General features: G+C 39.6%; 1 long non-coding RNA gene across 1 annotated transcript in view; it reads left to right on the top strand.

Moving 5' to 3' along the window:
• The window catches only part of LOC120369797, a 52,624-nt gene that overhangs the window by 14,434 nt on the left and 17,739 nt on the right, over window positions 1-20,451 (top strand). Inside the window, exon 2 of the long non-coding RNA XR_005583439.1 lies at window positions 15,240-15,353. This is a non-coding gene — a long non-coding RNA (uncharacterized LOC120369797). The remainder of the gene's footprint in view (window positions 1-15,239; window positions 15,354-20,451) is intronic.

Here is a 20,451-nt window from a genome sequence, read left to right as displayed (position 1 = left end):
ATACCATCCAAAGATTCATATGTTCAGCTCAATGCTGTGATGAAAATTATAACTAGAACATTAAACTCAAAACCCACCAAATGATTGCCAACACTGGCACATATACCCTACCCAAATCCATAGAAACACATACAAGTCATGAGTTCTATTGAACCAGGCCAACCTGAATTTATCAGATTCACGAGGACACCCCCAGATCCTTCCAAAGATACAATTTAATCTAATTTCAGATCTTTTCTGTTTTCCTCTTTCTCTGATTGTTTTATTAAAAACATTGGCATGGTAAAAAAAACAAGTGATTTTCTCTTAAAAAAATTCATCAACTACCTCACACATATAACTATGGCACTGTAAGCCATAGCATAGTATATAAGTATAGGCCCAGATTCTGAAAATTGGCAAATGTGTGAGTAAAGTGATTATGTAAACTTGAAAGGAGGTCAATTTATAATTTTGACAGGATGCCAGTTATATTTTACAGCTGAAATCTAACCTACTAGGTTTGTCATATATAGTAGAATCCAGTAGAATAATCTCTTTTTATTGGGTCCAGGGAGCATTAGTTTACTAGTTTCAACTCTAGGTTCTTTTTGGGTCATTTTTTAATTTGAACAGTATTTCGTAATTCATGACACTTGCTTACTCTTAATGAACCAACAATTTATATTCACCCAGAACCACATATATATATATATATATATATAATCAACAGTTCACCACCCAAGTGTAGACACAACCAATTGTGTGTACAACATACATAATACAGTCTTGCAAACAATTATCAGAGACTACGGTTGAGGCTCAGCAGTCATACCAAGGAACAATGAAAATTACCAATATCTACTTATGATAATTAGTTCTCAGTTCTTTAATACTGAACACATTTATCACACTTGCCAGGGTGCACTTGTCTTTTCAGGTGCTTTGAAGAGTGTGGTTACTTACTTTTGACAGATTGATCCAAAAGGGACAAGTTTAGAATATTAAAAGCAATTGCTTAAAGTTAGTATTTTCAATCTCTCTCAGGACAATTTGCTTGGATTTATACAGAAATTTAAATCTAAAATATGGTTGGTTGAGCTCTCACTAGAGAGTGTAATCTCAGCAAGATAACCTACAGTTAAGTATATTAAAGAACAGAAGGGGAAATACAATCTTTGAAATGTTTTCTTATCCTCTTAACTCTGGGATGGGGGGAAGAGTCCTTTCCACATGGCTGGTCCAGGCATCAGCCACACAATCTTGAGCTGCTTGTTGGGTTCAGTCAATTCTCCTGAGCACCTAGTGACTTGAGTTTAAATACCCTCATTTCAGGGCCACCCTCTTATTCCAATCGGACACATGCCAAGTGAGTGCTTAGGTTTTAGCTCTTTCAGTCTCTTTGCTATTTCCATTGGTATCCAGTAAATGGTGCTGATGTGTAACAGATTTCTTCAATCCTTTTCTTATCAGGGGCTTTTAAAATTTGATTTATTTCAAGGATTGTATTTCATTATTAGCCCCTATTATCAGTTTAAGCAATTTATTTTAATATACCAAAGTTATACTCTGGTTTATATCTTTTAACATTTTTTCCTCCTTTACTAGACAATTTCTAATACCCATAGAGTGCAACAATTATTTGCAATGAAAACCAATGAATTCCTTATAAATGTCTAAATCTGGAGGACACACTCCACACATTCTTTGATTATACATAAGCATTTTGCATTAATTAGGACTTGCAATAGACATTTTCCACATATAGAAGGATGTAGATCTGACTCACAAGTCAAACAAATATGCAGATTTTAATGTGGTGTGAAAGACAGATTATTTGTGGTATATTTGATTTATAGGGAAAACAATATATAGTCCATTCTCTGGGATGAAAACATGGCTTGGGGTAGTTTGTCTAATTTGACCTTCAATTTTATAGCCAGTATTTTTTTTTTAACTTGAAGCTTCCCTGTCCATCTCTTGATCCATTCACAAAGTGCAATGGGTCACTTTGCATAAGAAAACAGGCTGTCACACTTACTTGGTAACTTCAAGTTCTTTTCAGCTAGTTTGGAAGGGAGAAAAGTTTTATCTATATACAGATTATGAGATATTTTTGCCTAGCTGATTAGCAATGCCTTCTCTTTCTGATATCCTGTGACAGACACAGCTACAACTACACTGTATTATAATACTCTCATTTAGTCATTTGAGTTTCTATTTTGGAGGAGGGGAACACCTGACCTTGGCTGATATGCAGGTCCTTAGACAAAGTGTCTCACATGATGTGAACCATTTTCTTATTTCCTTTACTTATTTTGGGATAAACAGAGGTGGATAGCTTTTCTAATTTTATGAGGGCCAGAAGAAAATCAGTATACTAATCATTCAAAGCATATCTGTTCTATATATCCTTTACACCTGAGCATTTGCATGATGGGAGCTGCAGAACGTCTGATAACAGCAGCAGTTAAATGTTACTCAAGTGTAAAAATGATTCCTGAGCTTGTTGTTCAATGCCAACATCAACAAACTTACCCCAAAGGTAATTTCATCGCCTCGGGTTTCTTCTTCAGACAACATGGGCCTCTCCAAGCATTCAAAATCAATTCTGTAGGATGAAAGAAGCTTGGGGGAAGAACTCTTACTTTTGCCATTTAAAAAAAGATACTGAAGTGTCCCAGAATATGAGGGGACTGAGCACTATATATGTTCCTTTCACTGTGTTTAAAAATAAATTCTAGATAAAAGGATAAATTTAATAGACTTGTGTAGGTACTGAAAAATAATCTCAAAATAGCCTTTTATAAACTTTGTAATTACAAACTACTCCAGAGCTGCTGTAATAATGAAGAACATAACTCCTAGCTTTATAGAATGTGGCAATCTTTTTTAGTACAAGCCATGCTTAAACAAAGGGGATCTGTCAAATTCCTTTGACACTTTTGCAACACCGTATCACTTTTGCCAGTTATCTAGCCCCTAAATGACATGCTGCATTTTGACATTCAGACATTCCAAAGCATTAGACTTTTTTTGTTCACATGCAATGTTGAGAAAATAACCATAGCTCCTCTGTCTGGCATGTGAATATGCTCGGAGCCTCTCTTCACACACATATTGCTATTTAAAGAACCATTTCCATGAAGACATTTAGGAAAAAAGAAAAATAACTGCCATGTTGAAAGGTTGCACTTGTTTGTGTCGGCCCACCAAGAACCTCTTCCTGTCCCTTTGGGTTTCATATAATTTTTATCATTAATACTTACTGCATCACTGGTAGCCTGCTGCAGACTTGTAGATAACACACACATCAAAAATATGCTAATATATTTGCAACAAGTGCACACTATACCATGTGGTTCTTTAGATTTGCTGATTTCACCTATTGTAGGTAGCCCCAAACAGTAATTTAAATGACTAAAGATTAGGCTGCTCAAATAATTAATAGCAAATATCACCTGTTTTCAAGTTGTCCGCAAATAATATAATAATGTGCAATTTATAGTTCAGAATTATTTATGACAATCATTTGGTGAATAGTTTTTGATAATTGTGAGTACAAATTTTGAGAGACTTAATATTGACATTTAAAGCTGTGGTGGTGAATTTTGATTGGATAAATAGGTCATGTGGTATGTTTTTCCTCTGATTGGATAACTATAACTCTAAGAACTCCCAGAAAGTTCAATATAAGTTTTTTATGATTTTGGAAAATATTCATCTGAAATTCAGTATTATGGTGAACATTCATCTCAGGAAAAAAAACTCATTTTCTAGAATATTCACATAAAATAAACACAAAAGGAGTGTGAATGGGATTGAAGTCAGTTTGCCTACAGGTAAAGAAATACTAGTGGAAGTTGTTTTGTAGTATTTGTTTAGGCCAACGGGGGAAAATCCTCTTTTTTTTAGTTAATTGCTATTTGAACTCCATCATAGCTGAAACACCACAAAGGTTGTAGGAAGCAACAAGAGAGAAGCTAGTTGCTAGAGTGTAAGATTAATCCCAGAATGCCAAAATGAGGAATGAATCATGTAAATTTCAAACTTATCCTGAGTTCCTCTATTCCCAGAACTCATTGACTTCTAGTGAATTCACAGGATACAACAGAGACCCAGCACCTCTTTGACTCAGGACCGTATAGATTAATAAAGGCAAGCTTAAGGAAAGATCATGCAATCTTTTGTTTGTTTGTTTATTTTAGTCATCCTTATGCAAATGGCCCCAACAGGACTCATGCTAGTAAGGCCTGAAGGTTCTAACTCTTGTAGAACAGTGTAAGCTGTGCATCAGTATTTTCAAGATAGGACCAATGACCTGGACTAAAAGGTTTGACTCTTGGTTTTTCAAAACTGCAGCTCAGAAAAGAGATAATACGGAACAATATCCATCAAAGCAGAACCAACTTTAGGGGGAATAGGAATGAACCTAAGGCCAACAACCTAGGGAGAAAAAGAGAGAGAGAGAAAGTGTATGCGCACACATGTGGGGAGGAGGAGGGAGAAGAGAAAGGAGAGAGACACTTTACAAGTAGTTTCACTGCTGTGTCAGTAAAGATATTTTATTTAATACCCTTAAGGATTAGAAATCCTAATACAGGATTGTGTTAGTTCAGAAGAAAGAAATATATAAGAAATATAAGAAACACGTCTACACACAACACATGAGGCAGAAAAAAAAGCAGATATGTGGGACACGTATTGTACATATACTGTCCTTGGCCTTTTATTTTTATCAGTTTCAATCATATGAGACCAAGTGGCAAAGGGAAATATTACATAATTAATCAGCATTCTTCTTGTTAAAAATCCATTACAATTTAAAAACATCAATGCAAATTAATAATTCTTTCAGTAGAGCTAGTCCATTTATTGTGTATGTTGCTAAAGTGGAACTTCCTGTATTTGTATATGACCACAACTGGTCTCATCGGTATGCAAATAGAAAAATACATGAAGCACATTAAGCCTGTTTGATAGACTGACCAGGAAATGGTGGTAACTTAACCTACAGTGTACTCTGAAATATATCATCTAATTTGTCTAGCCTATCCGGACAGAAACAATGGGCCATGAGTTCACTTTAGGCGACATGAAGACAAAGAGAAAATGGTAGTGGCAGAAGAACCCTAAGGCTATATTGCATGTAGACTGATCACACTGCAAAAGGGTATAAGAATAAACTGTGATGAGTAGGAATTGTTTTTAAAAAATCTGTCAGAAGTTCAATTATAATAAAAAAGCTACATTGTGGCATTTAGCCACAGCTCTAAGTGGGGCAATGTGTTACCTCATTGACTAAGCACGTGATGCTGAGGGACTAAGCATGTGATGCTGCGCAGACATGGTCACTCCATGAGGTTGGCAGTTGCAGACTGCATGATCCTTTATAAACTGACAAAAACAGTGCTTAATTTATGCTAGTGCTTGCCAGGGCTGATCCCTGGCATCTCTAGGCTTGGTAGTTCATAGCCCCAGCACCTCTAGGCTTGCACCATCCGTTATGAAAGTAAAACAAAATTGCTTGAGCCCCAGGCACCTCTTTCATTACAAATTAAGCACAGGATAAAACCCACCTCTCTCAGAATCCATGCATCATTGTGGAGCCTGGAGCATCATGGAGGGAACAATGCCTGAAGGAAAAGGTCAGGAATAAGGAGAATCTGAGTCCCTATTAAAGCTATCTAGGTTACTATATAATACCCACTACAGCACCTGTAACCTAGACAGTCTTAACAGGAACCCAGAGTTTCCTGATTCCTGATCTTTCCTTTCAGGGACTGTTCCATGCATGCTGCCCCAGGCTCCACCCAGACCTGAAGAAGAGCTCCGAGTGGCTCAGAAATGTGTCTCTCTCTCTCACCAACAGAAGGTAATCCAATAAAAGATATTATCTCACACATCTTGTGTCTCTAACATCCACCACAGCGGTTGTTATTTATTTGTATACACAATAGTGTCTAAAGGCCCACACTGTGCTAGGCACTGCACACATATAAGACAATTCCTGCCCTGGAAAACTTACAACCCAAAGAGACAAGACAGATAAATTTCAGAAAGGAAAACAGAAGTACTAAGAGATGAAGTGATTTCCTGAGGCTGGAAAGCTGGTCAGTGGCAGAGCTGGGAACAGGATTGAGGTATTTTGAGTTCTGTTCAAGAGCCCCATCCGCTGTACCACACCAAAAGTCTTGGCTCTCATGTGGGTGGAGAAGGTGGTTCCTTTCACATATCCCCGACTCTCTTGTAAATCAGAGATGACTAGTGCCTTAAATTTTACAAATATATAAATGACACCACCATAATAGGTACTATGCAAGGCCCTGATTCATACCAGCATTCTCCTGATTCCTGACTTTTTCCTATATCCATTAGAAATTCCATTAAGGTATAATAAGTAACATTTTTCTGAAGAGCTGGTCACATGTACTTATTCCAGTAGAAGCATGGATAATTCTCTATTCATGTCCTCTGCTTATCCACGATAAGCCTATTGAAATAGAGGTTCATACTGAAACAACCACAACTGTATACTCTCGAACAGTGCCACTACCTGCATATGTACGTGCAACACATGTCCTTACAAAGTATACTTAACAGGCACACAGTGGTATATGTGCTAAATATAGGAAATATTATATCAGAGTTGATATCATTGTACCATATCTATCTTTTAAAAGCACCCACTAACTACATATACATATGATGAATGAGTATATTTTCATGAACATGAAACAAATTTTCATTTGTAAGAGAAAACGTAGGTTATCTAGTAAAGAGTTTAGTATAGAATCCAGCTGTATCAGTCATGCTGACACTGAAGAAACAAACTTTGAGGAAGAAAAGAATTGGCACACGCATCCCAGTCTAATCCCATCTGCTCAATCCTTAAAAGAACAAAATCCACCATATTATTTAAAAAAAAAAAGAAAAAAAAAAGAAAAAAAAAGGCAGGCTACGTTTACTACTTTGCTCTGCAGACAAAAAGCCTATGATAAAATATTGATTGAATTCCCCAGTCTAAAGTTTAGTGTAATTCCTGCTGCACTATTTAAAGTTGCATCATCAAAACATACCACACATATGCTCCCAAAAAGGGCTGTTCATCTCACTACTACTGTTCAAAGCAAAAAGAATATTAGGTTACATTATACAGAAGTTCTTATAAGTCTGTAATAAATGAGGCTAGCTGAGGAAATTAGAATGATGCACATTGAAGATTTAAATGATGCACTCCTTTCTCAGGAAGGGAATGTAACAACAATGCACTACTGCTGCAAAACAAGGAAACACCAACCACTTGTAAAGAGCAAAAGTTTATTGTTACTTCTCTCGCATACTGGTGAATATCTTTCCATCTTCTAAGATCTGTGGGCCAGACTGTGAATGCTTTAAGTCACAGTACTGAGCTGGTAGACAAGTAGACCCACTGAACTAAGTGACAATCTGTCTCTAGCTGAGGTTGTCTTGCTTCATAACGCTCCTAACCTACTTCCAAATATTCCCACTCTTGACTACCTTTTGGCTTCTCACACAAACAGGTCAATGCTTTCTTCCAGGTTGCCCTGTATGCAAAATATGGGCTTCCTGAATTCATCCTCAAGTGATTGCATCCTTGATGTTCACTTTCCTTCGCACTAGTTCATATATGTAAGTATTGTGTTGGAGGTGGCACTGCAGATCAGGCAGTAGTATCCTGAAAGCATTGCATGGCTCATCTCTAATCTAGTACCATTGGAGCTATAATATTAATTTGATTACTTCCCTCAGAGTTATGATGTTCTGTCTCCACAACATTAATATTGATCCTGAATGATGCATATAGATCAGGACTGCCCCCGTCACTGCCCTTCCCGTCCTTCCCCTCCCTTCCCTCACTTTTGAGCACAGCACAGCATTGACTGATGGACAAGTCAATTCTCTGCTTGTGTCATTCATCTCAAGAGAGTTTCATAGACCAGAAAAGATTATCTGTGTATTTAAGGGCAATTAAATTGTATCTTTAGCATATTGAACTGATATAAATCACTCTACATGTTCTAACAAATGTCTTGGCACCCAGACAATGTAAACATATTATAAATAATCATAGACATGTTGGATAGAATGTTTAAGGCCTACATTTGGTTTCAGGAATATAGACTGAGCAATGGTTTGCCTATACTAAACAATTAGGGTATAAAAACATACCATTAATGTTTCTGAAGGAATGTGTAGACTGCAGTCATGGGGTGTGACTGGAGCTCGTGTAGACGTACCTGAGCTAGCTTTAATCCAGCTAGCTTTGGTCACAGATCAGTGAAGCTGCAGAGACATAGGCTATGCAAGCCAACCCCAAACTAACTAGATTAAACCTAGCTCAGGTATATCTACACAAGCTGCAATCAAACCTCATAATTGCAATGCAGACATACCCAGAATTGCTTGTATTTACACCAGGGTCACTCAAGTCAATTCAGTTGAAGGAGTTACTCCATACATTGGTGTAAATCAGAGTAGAACTTAGTCTGAAGACTTTAAATCTGGTCCATGACAAAAATGTACCTGAAGGAAGGTAGGTGACAAGTTGGCATTTCCTCAGTTATGCTCTACACTGGGAAAATTCCAGGCACATTTTCTGACCTTAGCACAAACTTTTACATAAAATACCATTCAAATACTGTCATCTTTTGAAGAGTTTCAATTATTTTCAGGTGAAGCAAGGTTAAAGGTTTAGATATTGGAGCCACATATTCTGGAAAAAAGAAAAATGCTTCCTTGGCAATAGCAGTTTAAAAAAACCTCAATATTTTAGTTTATATTCCAACATGATTATGATGTAGCTATTTTAAAATAAACAGGCATATATAGGGCTGGAAATGGCTGAGAAATTTTTTTTTAAGTATTTGCAAATATTCTTTTCACTAAAACCAGTGAATTCATCTTGATGGTATTTGAGATACCCTTTATTCACTATCCATAATTGTTCAGGCACGTAAAATTTTGTTCCAGAAAATGTTTTTGAAGAGAAAAAGGTTCAACTATATGTTTGATAAGCATACATTTGTGAATATTCACGCCACAAGTGCTCACACGGCTATGATGAAGTCTGAAGATAGGCTGGAAGTCAGATTGAAGCAGATAGGTTTTTGCAGAGAAGCAAGATGTTATTTTCCCCACGCACAAAGAGAAAAACAAGTATTTCGCATTCTAGATGAGAATTAAATAAAACCAAGAAAAAATGTATGGTGACAGAGAGAAAAATGCACTGACAAACGGCGACATTCTGTATCTTAAATGAAACACAAAGTGGCAGGTGTCTCTTGGCTACCTCTGCAGCAGGCAGGAAGAAACTCAACATTTAAAGGTGCAGTACACAGAACATACAAAGACACCTCCTCATTTCAGTTACTTAGCTACACAAGTCATAATAAAGGTCTGTCATTTTATTTTCTCCAAATTAGATTTGTATTTAGGGCCTGATCCAAAACCCATTACATCTGATAGGCTTCAGATCAGAACTTTACATTGCAACTCTGGTACTTCAGAATTTAACTTTTCAAGAAGTTAAAAAATACTTTGATTTTTGGAGCTACTTTTCTTATTCCTTTATTTTTTTTTAAGCAAATGGCTGAAATACTTTGCAGGGGAACTACTTAAGAGAGGAGAATGAAGAAGATCCAACCTCCAAAATAAACTTTTCATTTCCTCTCCTATTAAGTATCATTGACTCGTCACACAGCAGGGTCTTTTGCTGTTAAATGTACGTATATTTTTACTGTACCAATGCCAGTACTGTACCAAGTGTAGCCGATTGATAGTAAATAAGGCTACAATTTAGTCACGGAGGTTGTGGAAGTCACAGAATCCATGACTTCCAGCGACCTTCGTGACTTCAGCCTGCGGCAGTCAGGAACTGAGGGATACCCCCGTTGCTTCTGATGGCCCCAGAGCTCCAAGCCACCACAGGGAGTGGGGGTACCCCACAGCTCCTGACCACTGTGGGTGGCGGGGGAACCCCCGAGCTCCCGGCAACAGCAGTGGCCCCAGGAGTTGCGGGCGGTGGAGATACTCTACAGCTCCCAGCTACTTTGAGCGGCAGGGGCCCTCCACAGCTCCCGGCTGCCAGGAGGACCCTCAGAGCTGCAGGCAGCAGGGGTACCCCAAAGCCCCCAGCTGCTGCAGGCAGTAGGGCCCCCACCGCTTTCGGCCCTTGGCAGCGGGGGAGCCTGGAACTCTGAAACCCAACTCGCAGTGGGGGGCCCCAGAGCTCCTAGCTGCTGTACAGCTGCACCACTGCAGGCTGTGTGGGGACCTGCAGATCCCCATTTTGTCACAGATATTTTTAGTAAAAGGCAGGAGCAGGTCAGAGCTTCCGTGAATTTTTCTTTTCGTGAATTTTTCTTTATTGCTTGTGACCTGTCCATGACTTTTACTAAAAATATCTGTGACAAAATTTTAGCCTTAATAGTACGTTCTTCATACAGGCACTGACAGGACAGGACACTTGACCTTGTCATTATGTAACCAAACTAGCACCAGGTCAAGATTTTCAAGACAGTGTCTACAATTAGGTGCCTAATTCCACCTTTATGTGCCTAATTGCAGAATTTGTAACCTAACTTTAGACTGTCAGTTTTGAGAATACAGGGCCTGCAATGTCTATGGTTCCAGTGACTTATATCTGAAAACTATGGATGAAATGTGTTCTCTGCAGAACAAGATCTGAAAATTACAACTCTGCAAACAACAGAAAGAGCAACAGCAGCCGCTGTGACATCCTGCTTCTCATCACCATATGTTCAGGGTTTCACACAACACAACCAACCCTACAATACTGTATAGCAGGGGTCGGCAACCTTTCAGAAGTGGTGTGCCTATTCTACATTTATTCACTCTAATTTAAGGTTTTGCGTGCCAGTAATACATTTTAACATTTTTAAAAGGTCTCTTTCTATAATTCATAATATATAACTAAACTATTGTTGTACGTAAAGTAAATAAGTTTTTTAAAATTTTTAAGAAGCTTCATTTAAAATTCAATTAAAATGCAGAGCCCTCCGGACCGGTGGCCAGGATCCAGGCAGTGTGAGTGCCACTGAAAATCAGCTTGCATGTCGCCTTTGGTATGTGTGCTGTAGGTTGCTTGCCCCTGCCACAGAGGGTAAAAGCTGATTGAAACTAGTGGCCCAGATTCTCTGTCACAGCAGGGGGGCATCAGGGAGCCAGTTACAACTCTTTGATTCTCATGGCAGACCTGCAGCACCCTGAACCTCAGCATTTATTAAAGCAGTACTGAGGTTCTCAAACTTATTTTATTGCACCCACCTTCTTTGTGTCTGTACTAGTTTACGCCTCCTACCCCCACCACACAAGTACATATACCAATATATGCAGTGGTGCTTCACTTGAATCAATTTCAGCTTCTTTGTTTTTTCACTGGAGTTGGCTTATTGTTACACAGATGAGCCAACAATCCATTATAATAAGAGCAAAAGCAAAACTGTGATTGTGGTCCATGCTTACAATTAAATGTGCACACCACGTTGTAGTAAATGGATTAACGTACACATGACAACAACTTTGTATAATGCTATGCAAGCTTAATAGAAATCCATAAACATGCACAATGCCATCTAGAGACAAATGCACAGTGGCATCCGAGGACCTGATATGTCTGGAGGAACCAGCTTTGCTAGTCATTCCCCATTGTGAGTAAAATGTGCACAGTAAGTTTTTCCCCCCTCAAAGCATCTCATGCCCCATAGAATACATTCTGCACCCTCCAGTTTGAGAACCTCTGTATTAAGGGAAAGAAAGTTCTGCTCTGACTTATGTCAGCTGGCTACAGTTTTTATAGATACCCTATGGCAGAAGCACAGTGTGAGCATTGCTGGAGCATGGTGAGGTCTGGCCACATCTCTTCCCTCTTCTGACATACCCATCATGCCTCGTGAATGGTAGCTGTAGTACAGCTGCTGGGTGTCTAGTCTCTGGCCAGCTGAGAGCTCCCCTTTGAAGGGGAATTCTCAGCTAGTAAAAGATGGTTACTTTGAAGACACATATTGGTGCTCAGGTACCACAAAGGGGCTGGCTCCAATATTTTGATGTAAGCTAAGGCCCATATAAGAAAATATAGAGCTCTCCCACACCATAAGTGGCATCAGAAAAGCACAGATATTTATTAGTGCTCAAAAAGCCCTCCTATCCTCCATCGCCAGAGCCTATGCTTCCCCCCGTATCTCCTAGCTATGTATTCAGGCAATCTCTGCCTGCAGAGAGGCAGATTTGCTTTTTTAGTCGCTATGGAGTCTGCCACACTAAAAAGCTGTTCTGAATAAAAAGTTAACATTTGCTTTCTTCGTATTTGGCATCCCTTTTGTCCTACTAATAAAAAAACTTGAACACTTTTGTACAGTGCCTAGCACAGTGGCATCCTGGGTTTTTGATTATTATTATTAATGGTAGTGCCTAGAAGCCTTAGTCATTGTTGCCTAGGGCTCTGAAATATTGTTGATTAAAAATAACTTCAGAGGATGCCAAGGAATGTTTCTGCTCCCTCCACTATAACAATCACACTTGAGCTGGCATGGGGCTTGGAAGAATTTATTTTTTTTTGGAGAGGGGGTAATTGTGATAGCTAGTATCAATGTTTATTTTTAAGCTTTTTAAGACTGATTTAAATTTTCACAGATACACGAAATTATGGGATGGTCAGACAATTATTTAAGGACAGTAGAGGTTGAGATTCCAAAAGTGAAAGCTGCATAAACTGTTAAAACTCAAGTTGTCAACATCACATCAAAATATCAAAAATAAATATCCTTAAATCAACAAATCATGCCTATTTTCACAATTCATTTGCTAGACTAACTCAAAAGTCTAAATCACTGGGTTTTGAATGTAATAAGTTCTCAAGCAGCATTTTTATTACTTTGCCTGTCTGTAAATGTTGATTATCATTGCTGGAAATATTTTTTCATTGATTTTTGTGTGCATGAAGAAATCCACATTTACCAATACAAATCAAAGCCTTCCAAGCCTAGCTGCACAGAATTCTATATCCTGTAACATGGTTTAATGGTGGGTGATGTTCATCAAACACTTCTGGATACATTGTATAATGTCACGAGGAGCTACTACCTGTCCAATGCATCTCTGCTCCCCATGATAGCAAGGCTATGGCTTAAAGTCACAACCCCACAGTTAGCATATCCTTTTTTATGTTAATTGCTACTACAGATGGGTCCAGATATGGATCTATATCTGAACTTTGTAGCTTGGGCCCATGTCCTGATTACTACCTGCTTGCAATAGCAATGAAATAAACAATTTTAATAAGATGACTCCTTCCTTATTCCCTCCAGTGTTGTTAATTTGGAACTATGATGAGTCTCTACCTCACCCACCATTCTTTTATAACTGCTTGTCAGAATTACTCCCAACTCTTTCTTTATTCTTAAAGCTGCTGTCTCTCGCTGTATTCTTTCTGACCAATTCTAACCCATCTCAATCCAAGAATACTTAGACCTTATTGATTTCGCTTTCCTAATAGATCCTGCTGAGGCATAAGATAGGAAGTGAAATGACAGAATCAGCAAATAAGGGGTTTTTGATCTTGAGCCATAATAAAAGTTAGCTATGGTTTTACAAGCTTGAAAAAAAATCTCTACATGCAGGTACTACAAATGTTATGGTTAAATTCATCTCTGAAGCAGTGGTGACCCTCAACAAGGACCACAACAAAAAAAAAAAACCCTTCAGTTTTTCATTTATTGTCCTGCTTTTATATGTCAATCAATCTAATAGACCTTTTCCTGAACCACAAATAATCACTCTCTATTCAGCAGGAAAGAAGGCACCATATACAAAGTAGTTTGGGTGCGTAAAAGGGTTACAAGAGCGTTAGATTAAGATAGAATGATATTAGACTGAAATAATGTAATCACTTTACAATCAGTGTAAGTACTTTCAATAATGGAATACCTCACCTTTGCAACAGCTTAAAAGTCATTGAAATGTGATAAAGTCACATTAGGAACACAAAACCAAGCTGAAATCTAATCTCAGGCAGGAGAATAGGTCATTTTTACTGTTGAACTATTTTCAACATAAACAATAGTGTGCTACACATTATTTATTGATGTCATTTTTTTAAGTACAAAGGAAAATAAGATTTTCATATTCTTCTAAGATAAGAGGTTCCACTTTATTGATCGTGAACTTCACTGCTTCAGTATACAGTTAATAAACTTTATTATCTTCCTCCACCATGGCACTCCACATCAATAATCAAGAATTTAATGTACAGCAGTACGCTCACTGTTGGCAAAAATGTTCCAATGAATGATACTTTTTAAAAAAATATTTTTGAAACTACTGTCACAACCTTGGTACGGAATATCCTTTGAACTGTTTTTATTGTATGGTATGGCTGTGCTCCAACACGTTACTCTAATTTGCAGCTGTACAATAATTATCAGCAGGTGCTATGTACTGACATGTGGGATGCCTGAACCTAACAAGTGTTTGAAATCAGACTCTACTAAAAAAAAATCCATTCTAAAAATGAAAAGCTCAGCTGATGCTAATAATCCTGGTTCTCCTTGATTAGTGCTGATATAGTCTCCAACTGAAACATGAAAGCAAAATTAACAAAGGCCCTGATTCAAAGCCCATTGAATGCAATGCAAAGACTTTCATTGACAAAGAGATCTTTGGATCAGGCTCTACACACACAGGAAGATGAGTTGAGTGATACTGCTGTAACCTTTTAAGGCAGATTTTCAAATGGAAAATATTTTCCATTTACTTTTTCCAGGTGCGTTTGCATCCCTCTGAATGTGCATTTCTGTGTGACTTCACAAACTAGCTATTTTGGACATATGGGCAATTTTGAAATTTGAATTGTGAATTCCAGACCTTGGATTTTGACATTTCAAAGCCCCTTTTTTCTTTTTGGAAATGGATGAAATTTGATTTTTCAATAAAATTTTCAGTTGAAATTTCAGCAGAAAACAAGTATCCAGTAACATTTTCATTAATAGTTTTTCCTCCAAGTTTTTACCTAGCTCTATTTACTTTCACTTAGAAATGAGCTTCTTTGAGCATTAAAATCTTCATAAAACACAATGGAAGACACACTCTCAACAAAAAAACATGTTTTGAGTGTTTTCATTATTCATTGCAATTATTTCTGGATCCCCTCTAATATCTAAGCCATAAGATATAAAGAAGAGTCAGGCTGTAAACTACATCTCATTTTGCTCTCACTGCAGGAAGGGAGCTTAGCCCCGTGATGAAAAAAACTCAATTGAAATGGGAAGATGAATTGCCAGGTCAGTGCAGGACTGTCTGAGCCCCAACTGGCTCTTTGCCTCAGTACAACCCTGGTGAGTCTCATACTGTGGAGGGGATTTTTCAGTTTCAGTTATTTATTTTATTGATACAACATGTAGTGCTAATTATTGTAGACACAGGCTACAGAAAACTGTCACAGTTTATGGCCAAATGTGGAATCCCCAGATCATCTAGTCTGATCCCACCTGTATTTTACAAGCCACTAAACTCCATCCAGCCATCCCCACACCACGTCCAACAACAAAAATTGAACCAATGTGTTACAGAACTCAGAAGACTAAACTATTGTGTACCACAGGCTGAGAACAGGAGGGACCCCAGTGCACCAATGCCCAAGGCCGCTTGTACCTATTGGGTTTCTGGGAAGTGGGCGGGCCCCAAGGCTGCTTGTAGCAGGGTGGTCACCCGCTCCTGCCTTAAAAGGCTCAAATCAGCCCTGGGAGAGGGCTGAGGCTGTGAGAGGGCTGCTGCCAGGAAAAGCAGTGCACCTCAGCTGATTGGGGAACCAGCCACAGATGTGGCCAAACCCCAATCAGGGCCCAGCTGGCCCTTATAAGAGGGCACTGGGCCAGGAGCACACAGACACTCTCTCTCTAGATGTGGAGAGGGATGGGCCTGGCTGCTAGGAGCTAAGCAGGGTACCGAGACTGGAGCAGGGTTGGGGGAAGGTTAGAGGAGTTGGGGAGCACCAGCCTAGAAACCCCCCAGGCTGCAGGCCTTGTTAAAGGCCAGAGAAAGGTACTGGGGTTGCAGAGGGCAGCCCAAACGTAGGCAGAGGCAGCAAGTCCAACCCCCCTTGCCAGTGATGAGTGGCATTTACACTGCAGTCTGCCTCAGTGAATGGGGGCTAGATTGAGACTGACAGTAGCCATAGACTGAGGGGAGGTGGGGATAGGTGGTTGAGGGTTCCCCGGGGAGATCCAGATTTGTGAGGGTACTGCCAGGGGGCAGTACCCCAGCCTGAAAGGGGCACCGGGGACCAGGAGGGACCCGGGCCCAGCCGCAAGTGGGACACTGGCCTGCAGAGGGCACTTTGGAGGCTGGAAATGCCAATTCCCTGGACGACCAGCAGGAGGGGCTGTGCCGGTGAATCTTCGCACTGCCACACCGCTGCATTGTCAAGGAATCAATGCCCCATTGGTGCTCTGTTTATAATAAGTTAACCAAATAAAATATTAGTTGGAAAAAAAATTAGACTTGCTCTCTTTAGGACTAATGCTGTCAACTGCCAAGAATCCACAATTTATATTAAAGCCAATGGAGGTTAAAGGAACTCACCATCTCACAGGTTAGTCCTTTAGATGTTGATCCTCCAACGAGTTCTCGGTGGGCAGATCCCTGCATCCCAGTGGAGCACTGCAAAGTAACTGGGATTGTGTGTGTGTGTGCAGGAGTGCACCTGAATGTAGTGTGTTGCATGGTCGGGCCTTTAGACTATTTATTCCCCACTTATCCCGATACACGCTTACTGACAATATCTTGCAGTTGTTCCCAGCACTGCAACTCACTGTGCGATTTTGGGGGACAGGTACTTTTCCTAATTGAAGCCCTATTATATTAATAACCTGTGTTGGTAAGATATTGTAGGAAAATTTGGTATATGCACATATAGTGCTATACGCAAGTCCCAACGCCACTTTTCAATTCCTTATGTGCTGCCAACTGTTTTCTTTATGACATTCACCAACACCCCTAGGGGTTCTCTGTTCCTCTTCTCTTGGTTTTATTTAGTGTTTTTTCCATTACTAGGTCATCCCTTCTGATGATCTCTTAAGCTCACATGCTGCTTTTTTGGAGAGACTGGGTAAAAGAAAAACAGTGATAAATCAGCTCTGAAAATAGGCCATGGATTTCCTCCCTCAGAAGGCTTAAAATCAAAAGTTCTAGCAGTCCCTTTTGCACAAACTGATATATTGTTGCAGTGGCAGTGTATTTCCATTCTATAAACAACGATTCTCCATAAGAACAATGCACACTATTCATCTTACAGTGGAAAGTTTAGGATACATTGAAGGTATGGCTTAACAAAAACTCCAGCTCCAAACATCCCTGAAATTTTGGGAAGATCAGGATTTGAATCCAAGCTTTCAGGATTTGATTCAGCTACAAGATAAATTCTGTTGAGCAATAGTGTCCTTCTGTTACATAGACAAAGATAGTCTTCTACTACAAATGTTGCAAAACTGTGATTTTGATTCACTCTAGAGGAAACAAAGTACTTCCCTAGGCATCTGGATCTGAAACCATAGGTATAATAAGTAGTAATTTAACTCTCTGCTGTAAAAGTGTCTAAGGAAATGTATTGCTCAGAGCTCCATTGGGCCTGATGTGTTTAACCTATTTGCATTATATGAGTTCAGATTAATTCATTTTATTAAAAAGCGACAAAGAGTCCTGTGGCACCTTATAGACTAACAGAAGTATTGGAGCATAAGCTTTTGTGGTTGAATATCCACTTCGTCAGACGAATGTGGGTATTGACCCATGAAAGCTTATGCTCCAATACTTCCGTTAGTCTATAAGGTGCCAAAGGACTCTTTGTTGCTTTTTACAGATCCAGACTAACACGGCTACCCCTCTGATTCATTTGATTAGTTCTACTAATCTAAGAACAATATTAATTCTGCAGTAGAACCCTCACAGAACCCCTTGCCCTGTACCATGTTCATTGCCTAACATGGCAATGGAAGTAAATTTTCTGATGTCCCATCTGTCAAGGCTACCTCAAAGGCATAACTAACACTAAGCTTGAGTGAAGTGCAAACCAAAGACCAAATGGCTTCCTCTTCGCCCTACAGGAATCTCAGGGAATAGAACAGTTTGCATCAGTTGAATGCTTTTAGTATACAACAGTATTTATTCATGCTTACTTGACACAGCTCTTTAATATTATGTCCCTTTTGGGACTTGGAACAGTTAACTGACTAATAAAGAAGAGCTGGCAATGATTGTCTTTAATTCAGACTTTTGGCACAGGAGAATGTTACATTCAAGATGTAGCAATTTAGTCCACCTCAAACCAATTTTCAGTAGCAGAATTAGTTTCTTTAATAGCAGCAACTACAAATTTACAGAATTCCTTCTGTCATAATTCATCTGACAACTTCCTTTGGGGCAGATATTGACTTCTTCCTTCCTGAAGGGTTGTCATCAGACTCTCTTCCTGCTGGGAAGGAGTCTCAGTTTCCCAGGGCAGTAATATTGCTCCTTGTTTTAATTCATTTGAAAAGTTAAAATGGTTCACTCTGAACCAATCATAAGGATTGTTTTAGAAGAGCATGCCAATACAGAACATACTGCAACAGACATATGAAGACTTGCTGTAAACATAACATTAACCCCCCCTCACAAAACATTTCAATTACTATTATGGGGTTGCAATAAAGGCACTGTACATTGATTTGAGATTTGTACTTAAAGCAGGGTACCTTGTTACATATTAAGAATGTAGAGCAACATCCCCCTGCCACCAGTATTTAGTCTGAATACAGAATGAATGTTCTGAGAATTTCCAAGTAAATCTATTAGCTGCTATATGAATTATAAGAGGGACATGCTACAGAACCAGCCCAAGCCCCTTCTGTACACTGTGGTAGCCCATGGGCAGGCACCAGATTTACTTGTGGTTCACCTCAGTGAAGATGATTTGGGCATGTGTAAAAATGTGGACTTAATGCACAGAGCTAAAAGGGACTTGGGGCAGATCTTGGAACTTTTCTCAGGAGTGAAAAATTATTTGATCAGACATGTTGCAATGAAGGGTGCAGTAGGGAGCTGTGGCGCCCCCATGGTTTGACCAGACTCTTCTTCGGCAATCCCTCAATGTGAGGATGATGTCTGCCAAGGGGGTTCATTGGTGGGTTTTTAAGTGGCTAAGGAGCCCAATTCGTGCCCTGCAGATTTTCCCACAGAAGTGACAGGTGCAATCTTGGAGGAGACATAGTTGTTGGCTGGACTGTTGTGCCCTTTCTTTTCTCCTTTGTTGCTTCTCTGTCTCATGAGCACATCTGTTCTCTTTAAAATAAGCTGTGGCCTGATGTATGGTGTAGCACCAGTGTGTTCTGTTCTGCATTGAGTCCTCCCACTTTGCTGGGTTGATGCCTTCCTTTTTAAGGTGTACTTTCAGTATGTCTTTGAAGCACTTCCACTACCATCCGCGAGCCCTTCTTCCCTGACTTAACTGAGAGAAGAATACTTGTTTTGAGAGACAAGTGCCAGGCATATGTACACAATAGCCAGCCCAGCAGAGTTGGTGTTTCATGACCTGCACTTCTATACTGCTGATGCTAGTGTGTCAATCTTCCCAGCAGATCCTGAGAATCCTCCCGAGGCAGCGCTGTTGGAACCACTCCAGCTGCTTGAGATGTGTTCTATAGATTACCCAGGTCTCACACCCATAGAGAAGGGTGGGTATGACAACTGCCTTGCAAACCAAGATCTTGGTGCCTCTTTGCAGAGCTCTATCATTGAAGATTCATTTGAATAGTCTTCCAAAGGATGTGCTGGCACAGTGGATCCTGTATTCAATTTCTGTGTCAATGCTGGTGGTTTGGGAGAGGTGGCTGCCAAGGTATGGAAAATGGTCCACATTTTACAGGGGTTCTCCACTGATAGTAATTTGTGGAGTACGAAAAGTAGTTTGTGCAAGTGAGGGCTCGTAGAGTACCTTGGTTTTCCCGATGTTGAGACAGACACCCAGGCTGTGATAGGCATCTGCAAAAAGATTTAGGATACTTTGCAGATTGGCCTCTGTGTGTGCAAGAATGACACAGTCATCTGCACACTATCAGTGATGCCAATTCTCATGATCTTATATTTTGTTTGGAGATATCGGAGATTGAGGAGTTGACCATCCATATGATACTCAATCCTGATTCCATCAGGAGGGCGGTTATGGATGAGAATCAGGATTACGGCAAGGTAAATGGAGAAGAGTGCTGGAGCAATGACATAACCCTGCTTGACACCGGTGCAAAAGGTGAATGGTTCCGTCTCTGAGCTGTTGCACAAAATGGCGGCAGTCATCACATCATGGAGTAGTCTGATGATGGAAATGAATTTTTGTGGACAACCAAACCTACACAGCACCTTCCATAGGACATCATAATTGATAGAGTCAAAGGCATTGGT

Source organism: Mauremys reevesii, linkage group 8 (genome assembly GCF_016161935.1).
Source record: "Mauremys reevesii isolate NIE-2019 linkage group 8, ASM1616193v1, whole genome shotgun sequence".
Taxonomy (NCBI): Eukaryota; Metazoa; Chordata; order Testudines; family Geoemydidae; genus Mauremys; species Mauremys reevesii.
The sequence above is the reverse complement of the archived record's forward strand: the minus strand, read 5'-3'. Positions and strand labels throughout refer to the sequence as shown.